This window comes from Microchirus variegatus (assembly GCF_963457635.1).
Source record: "Microchirus variegatus genome assembly, contig: SCAFFOLD_33, whole genome shotgun sequence".
Classification (NCBI taxonomy): domain Eukaryota; kingdom Metazoa; phylum Chordata; class Actinopteri; order Pleuronectiformes; family Soleidae; genus Microchirus; species Microchirus variegatus.
This window is the reverse complement of record NW_028154656.1, coordinates 800,001-807,225: the sequence shown is the minus strand read 5'-3', so window position 1 is coordinate 807,225 and position 7,225 is coordinate 800,001.

The following is a 7,225-nucleotide window of genomic DNA, read 5'->3' as shown; positions in this document are numbered from 1 at the left end:
GCTGCTGAGACAAACCACTTCCTGTGTGCAGCGTGGGGAGACGCGCTCTCTGACGATCGTCACGGGTTAAGTTTCCTCTTAAATTTCCCTTAAGTTTCCTCTTAAATTTCCCTTAAGTTTTACTCTTAACCGCAGACTCTTAACGCTAAATTATAGTTGGTGGAAAATGTTGTAACGCTGTTTCCATACTTGTGCAAAGCACCAGGGGGCAGTATAAGCACACACACACACATATATAGATATTTATATTTTTAAATGTGTTTTTGGTGACTTTTCAGACATATATTTTTTGTTGTTCATATTTTTTTTGTCTGATATAATCTGACACATTTACTCACTGACGCCCGTCTAATCCGACACCGTCGCCCTTTCATTTTTCAGGAGGTTACAGAGTAACGTGCTGCAGCTTTAACTGTCGTAATCCAGGCTTTCTCACAGATTATTATGATTGTCATAATCTTGTGGGATTAAAGCAGGTGCCGTGCGTCCTGTGTGAAGGACGTTTTCAGACAGGAAGTGAAGCCGGACAATAATCCCGTCCTTCATCAGGCGTCCACCGTTTCCACGGCGTCCACCGTCTTGTTTTTCCTGTCAGTGATTCATGAGCTCAGCTCCCTGTGGATCCGCCCACTTTTGGTCCTTATTTATAGTTGTATGTGTTGAGTCAGAGCAGAGGACGGTGGGCAGAGACGACTCATCTCAGACACACAGACGGTTATTTAAATGGACTCATTTGTCATTTAAATTCAAACATGTTGAAATGAAGTATTTAAACTCTTTATTTCCATCACATTAAAACGACGCCTTTGCCTTTGTCTCTTCAGAGCGCCCCCTACAGTTTGGGAGGACACTACCGTAAACATCTGTCCGTCCGTGGAGGGTCTCTTTGTCCTCACTGTCCTCAGGTCAGTGTTGATGTCGATGTAAGACGTACACAGACAGACAGACAATAATTCTTATTTTTATTATGTTAAAATATCCTTTGGGACGTGTGACATATAACGGAGGAAAAACTATTTTAAAAACGGTGCAGAGACGAGATAATGGAGATGAGAAATGCAGTAAAACTCATAACATGCGCTTTTGCACTTGCCAAAAAGTGATCCCAGCTCTGACCTTGTAACCTTAATATTATTTCTGTCTCAGAATCACTTGGTTTCATTCATGCTGCTAATATTTGGCAGATTATACGTCACACAGTCCTTTTATACTTTATGACATACCCTTAAAGGGACAGTACAACCCACAACATGCGATTTTGCACTTGCCAAAAAGTGATCCCAGCCCCTTCCTTTTGACATAAAGGTTTTTTTCTGCCTTTAAAATGTCTTGATATTATTCCTGAGGGTAATTTTTGGCAGATTATACCTCACTCGGTACAACCCATAAACTAGACATTTCAAACATTTCCACATGCCAAAAAGTGATCCTTGTGGCTCAGAATTACTTGGTTTCATTCATGCTGCTAATATTTGGCAGATTATCTTTTCACCCAGTCCTTTTATATGTGTTGACATACCCTTAAAGGGCCAGTACAACCCATAACATGCTCTTTTGCACTTGCCAAAAAGTGATCCCTGCTCCTTCCTTTTGACGTAAAGGTTTTTTTCTGACTCAAAATGTCCTATCATATCATTCCTGAGGGTAATATTTGGCAGATTATATCTGACCCAGTCGGAACAGCGTTAAAGGGCCAGTACAACCCATAAAATAGACATTTCCACGTGCCAAAAAGTGATCCTTGTGGCTCAGAATTACTTGGTTTCATTCTTGATGCTAATATTTGGCAGATTATCTTTTCACCCAGTCCTTTTATATGTGTTGACATACCCTTAAAGGGCCAGTACAACCCATAACATGCTCTTTTGCACTTGCCAAAAAGTGATCCCAGCTCCTTCCTTTTGACATAAAGGTTTTTTCTGCCTCAAAATGTCCTATCATATCATTCCTGAGGGTAATATTTGACAGATTATACTTCACCCAGTCAGAACAGCCTTAAAGGGCCAGTACAACCCACAGCATATACATATTCCACGTGCCAAAAAGTGATCCTTGCGGCTCATAATCACTTGGTTGTTGATTGACAGCTCCGTACTTCACTGCTTGTTATTTAGAAAATACACGTTTGATGTGAAAGACGAGTGTGTGAGTTTATTTAATCTGTAAATCATTAAAGTCACTGTTGTTTTAAAACGTCTGACTTTTACACATCAGAGTGTTTGTCCTCAAACACACACACACACACCATTCAGTTGCTCTGTTATTCACACGCCATCATGACAACACACACACACACACACACACACACACACACACACACACACACACACACACACACACACAGACAGATTTGACACCCACCACCCGTGGTTACAGTTTTACAGCCCTTCCTCCCTCAGTGGGTGTGATTCCCGTCACTGTGGGGTGTGTGTGTGTGTGTGTGTGTGTGTGTGTGTGTGTGTGTGTGTGTGTGTGTGTGTGTGTGTGTGTGATGCAGTGAAGTGCTAAAAAGCCGCCGTCTCTTCCCACTAAACTCTGTGTCGTTGTTGTGCAAATGTTTTGAGGGAAAGTTTGCCGACGGCGTCGAACGGCGAGGTACAACAGTGTAGTGAGAGCGGGCAGCGGTGGGAGGGGCTGGAGCCACGGGGAGGCGGTCCTAACGCGACAGTCTGCAGGTCAAAGGTCACAGGCCACGCCCCCACCATTTTCAGTGGTTCTCAGTGGTATGACGCTTTACGCAAAGTACGGACCAAAGACTCCATCTTTGTCTTTAGTGCAGAAATGTGGTTTTGTGGTTGTTTTGTGTCTCTTTGTGTTTGTGTTGTGTGTCTTTGTGTTTGTGTTGTGTCTCTTTGTGGTTGTTTTGTGTCTCTTTGTAGTTGTTTTGTGTCTCTTTGTGTTTGTGTTGTGTCTCTTTGTTGTTGTTTTGTGTCTTTTTTTAAGGATACCATGTATAGTTTACGATATTTAACCACTGAAGAATTCTGGTTGTTTTTTTTTTTTTGTCAAGAACAAAGTGTTAGCAGGTTTTACGCTAACCGCTAACAATGCTTAGTGGTTTTGCTGGTATAAATACTCTGATGTTTTTTGGGGGAAACATTCCTCAAATCTTTTTTTTTCTGTCTTTTCAGATGAAGACTAACGGCAGCAGCAGCAGCAGCAGACGGGCTAGCAGGTTAGCATGCTAACTTTAACTGAAGCGACAGAAGCCAAGCAAGAGTCAGACGTTCGTGAGTAAAATCTGTGTTTGTTTGTGACATTTAATCAATGATACTAACAGCCGCTAATGCTAACATTAGCTATGAAGAGACAGTCTAATTAGCTTCATTTAGCTCCTGAAGCTAATAAACCTGAAGTCTTGCAAACATGTCAACAACAACAAAATCATTTCATTTTAGTCCTTTTTTTTTTGGTTTAAAGGGACAGTTCAGGTTTTTTAATGTGTGGTTGTGTCAATAAATAAAATAAAACACTTATATAAACAATTTTCTTTGTTAAAATGACAATAACATGCGTGATGAATATATTATTACAGATTCATTATCATATCATTCATCAGGAGGAGCTTGTGCTGAGGTCAGCACTAGAAAAAGACTTCATTATATTTTATTAATGCAGTGTGTGTGTGTGTGTGTGTGGACAGCTGAATGATAGACAGCAGATTAATTTGATTTAATAATAAAATAAGGTATTAAAGTAAGAAATCATTGTGTCAAGTATGTGAGTGAGAAAGCTGCACCTTTTGTCCTCGCCTGTTATTTTTAACATATATTAACGCGTCGGTAACAAAAGGCCTCCTCAGGAGAAACACCACATATGTTCCACTGCAACACTTTGGAATAAATTACCAAACAGTCTTTATTTAATCATCTGTGAGGCTGTCGCCTCTGTGCTGCGCTGTCGGCTCGTCTCCACGCTGCAAAAGATGGAGACACAAAGACGCAGGTCCTCCATAACATCTGGGAATAATTCACTGTCGTTCAGTTTAATCTGTTCATAGATTCATTTAAATATTCTCTTTATTGTTGTTTAGGTTTATCTCTGTGGTCATTGTTTGTTTGTCTGTTATTTTAACTGTTTCCTGTCTCTGCGCGCATTTCCTGTCTCTTTGGTTGTATCTTTTTGGTCCTTTTTTGTCTTTCTGTGGTTGTTTTGTGTCTTTTTAGTCCTTTATTTGTCTTTTTGTTGTCTTTTTGTGGTGGTTTTGTGTCTTTTTGGTCCTTTATTTGTCTTATTGTTGTCTTGTTGTTGTTGTTTTGTGTCTTTTTAGTCCTTTATTTGTCTTTTTGTTGTCGTATTGTGTCTTTTGGTTGTCTTTTTGTGGTGGTTTTGTGTCTTTTTGGTCCTTTATTTGTCTTTTTGTTGTCTTGTTGTTGTTGTTTTGTGTCTTTTTAGTCCTTTATTTGTCTTTTTGTTGTCTTGTTGTTGTTTTGTGTCTTTTTAGTCCTTTATTTGTCTTTTTGTTGTCTTGTTGTTGTTGTTTTGTGCCTTTTTAGTCCTTTATTTGTCTTTTTGTGGTGGTTTTGTGTCTTTTTGGTCCTATTTTGTGGTTGTTTTGTCTTTTTGCAGTGTTTTCACCTCGTCGTGGTGCGTTTGTGTGTCTGTCCAGTTGTTGTTGTGTCTCTCTGTGCTCGTCTCATGCTTTTGTTAATTCTGCGTAGAATCAGTAGAATGAAGCACTTGTAAACGTGAGTTCTCGGCCCAGAGTAAAGTGAGCAGAGGTTATTGCGTTAAAGTTTCAGTCATCTTTTGCAGCGCAGGTCCATCTCGTTGTTCGTCGACATATGTCGGAGGAAATGAAACATGAAAGCTGACAGCTTCTGCACCGCCGCGCGGCTGCAGGCGTCGGCACTCGTCAATATTTACATAAAACTCACCAGGGAAACAGCGAGCATGAAGGAACGGGTGTCATTTTCACCCTGATATTCATGTGTGTGTGTGTGGGTGTGTGTGGGTGTGTGTGTGTGTGTGTGTGTGTGTGTGTGCCTCTGGGTGATGGTTACAAGCTGCCGTTGTTGTAACTTTGACACTTTGTGTTCTGCTGTTGTTTTACTTCAACACAGATCGTTAGTTTACGTAAAATTAGACGGTCAAAATATTAGGGACGCCCATTGTTCGACAACAGGAAACATTAAAGCATCTATGACCTTCAAAATAAACCATCAATGATATATGTTTTATTTAGATATACCAAGTAATCCTTCTATTGGTGTGGATGAACAGAAACTGAGACTTTTATTTTGAAAACCTCAGGCATTTTTTTTAGTGTGGATGAACAGAAACTGAGACTTTTATTTTGAAAATATCATAGTCATGTATTAGTGTGGATAAACAGAAACTCAGACTTTTATTTTGAAAACTTCATTGTCATGTATTAGTGTGGATGAACAAAACTGAGACTTTTATTTTGAAAACCTCAGTCATTTTTTTAGTGTGGATGAGCAGAAACTGAGACTTTTATTTTGAAAACCTGATAGTCATTTTTTTAGTGTGGATGAACAGAAACTGAGCCTTTTATTTTGAAAAATTTCATGGTAATTTTTTAGTGTGGATGAACAGAAATTGAGACTTATTTTGAAAACCTCAGTGATTTTTTTTAGTGTGGATGAACAGAAACTAGGACTTTTATTTTGAAAACCTCATAGTCATTTTTTTAATGTGGATGAACAGAAACTGAGACTTTTATTTTGAAAATATCATAGTCATGTATTAGTGTGGATGAACAGAAACTGAGACTTTTATTTTGAAAAATTTCATGGTAATTTTTTAGTGTGGATGAACAGAAACTGAGACTTTTATTTTGAAAACTTCAAAGTCATGTATTAGTGTGGATGAACAAAACTGAGACTTTTATTTTGAAAACCTCAGTCATTTTCTTTAGTGTGGATGAACAAAAACAGAGACTTTTATTTTGAAAACCTCATAGTCATTTTTTTAGTGGGGATGAACAGAAATTGAGACTTTTATTTTGAAAACGTCATAGTCTTTTTTTAGTGTGGATGGACAGAAACTGAGACTTTTATTTTGAAAACGTCATAGTCTTTTTTTTTAGTGTGGATGGACAGAAACTGAGACTTTTATTTTGAAAACTGGATGGTAGTTTTAGTGTGGATGAATGGAAACTAAGTCTTTTATTCGGAAAACTATGAAGCTGTGTTTTAGCATGGATGAACCCAAACTTAGACTTTTATTTTGAAAACTGGCGGGATTGTTTTCTTAGTGTGGATGAACAAAAACTAAGACTTTTATTTTGAAAACTGACGGGATTGTTTTTTTGTGTGGATGAGCAAAAACTAAGACTTTTATTTTGAAAATTCTCCAGATTGTTTTCTTAGTGTGGACTGTTTTTCTCATATAATTTCCCGTCACCAAGCAACCGCCTGCTTCCTGTTGACACCTGACTGGTCATGTGACCTGTGTGTGTTTCCAGGTGGTTTTCAAAGTAAAAGCGCGTCCCTCCGTCTTCTTTCTCACCTCCTCAGTCTCGTAAAGTGATTAAATTAGTTTTACAAACGCTTACGAGACGAGTGTTTTTGTTGTTTCCTGTTTCCTGAACGTGGGAAAATGTCAGATTTTTTTTTTTCCCCATTATCACGTTCATCATTTGTCACATTTTTAGAAAGAAAGAAAGAAAGAAGTGTGTAAACGTACACACACACACACAATGTAAACACATCAATATTAACACAACAACAACGCTGCCTCCTGCTGTCAGAGCGACAGCACGTCAACCCTGAGGCTTCAGCGCTCTGTCAAACACAGATATACACTTATATATATATATATATACATATATACATACATGTATATGTGATGGTCCTGCTGTGAGGCTCATCAGTTTACCAACAATAATGAAACGTGGTGAAAACACAAAGCCTTGAGGTTCAAAGTAAATGTTTCCTGTTGTGAGTTTAACACAATTATCTTCATAATAACAATTGACAAATAAAACCTATGAATCTACACCATATAAACAAATCTACGTCAGCTTAAGTCTACGATATCTGCGTCACATGTTTATACGTCTTTATCTCACTGTTAAACTGACGTTTGTAAACCACTCACTCTCCCACACCAAAGTCCATAGAGTAAACCAGTGATTTTAACATCACAGCACACAGGAGTTCACAGGAGTTGTTGATCCACTGCTGCCTCCATCACTAACTTATAATGTCTTATTCTGTAAAATTCGGCTTTTGAAAAACAACATTCAGATTGACCTCAG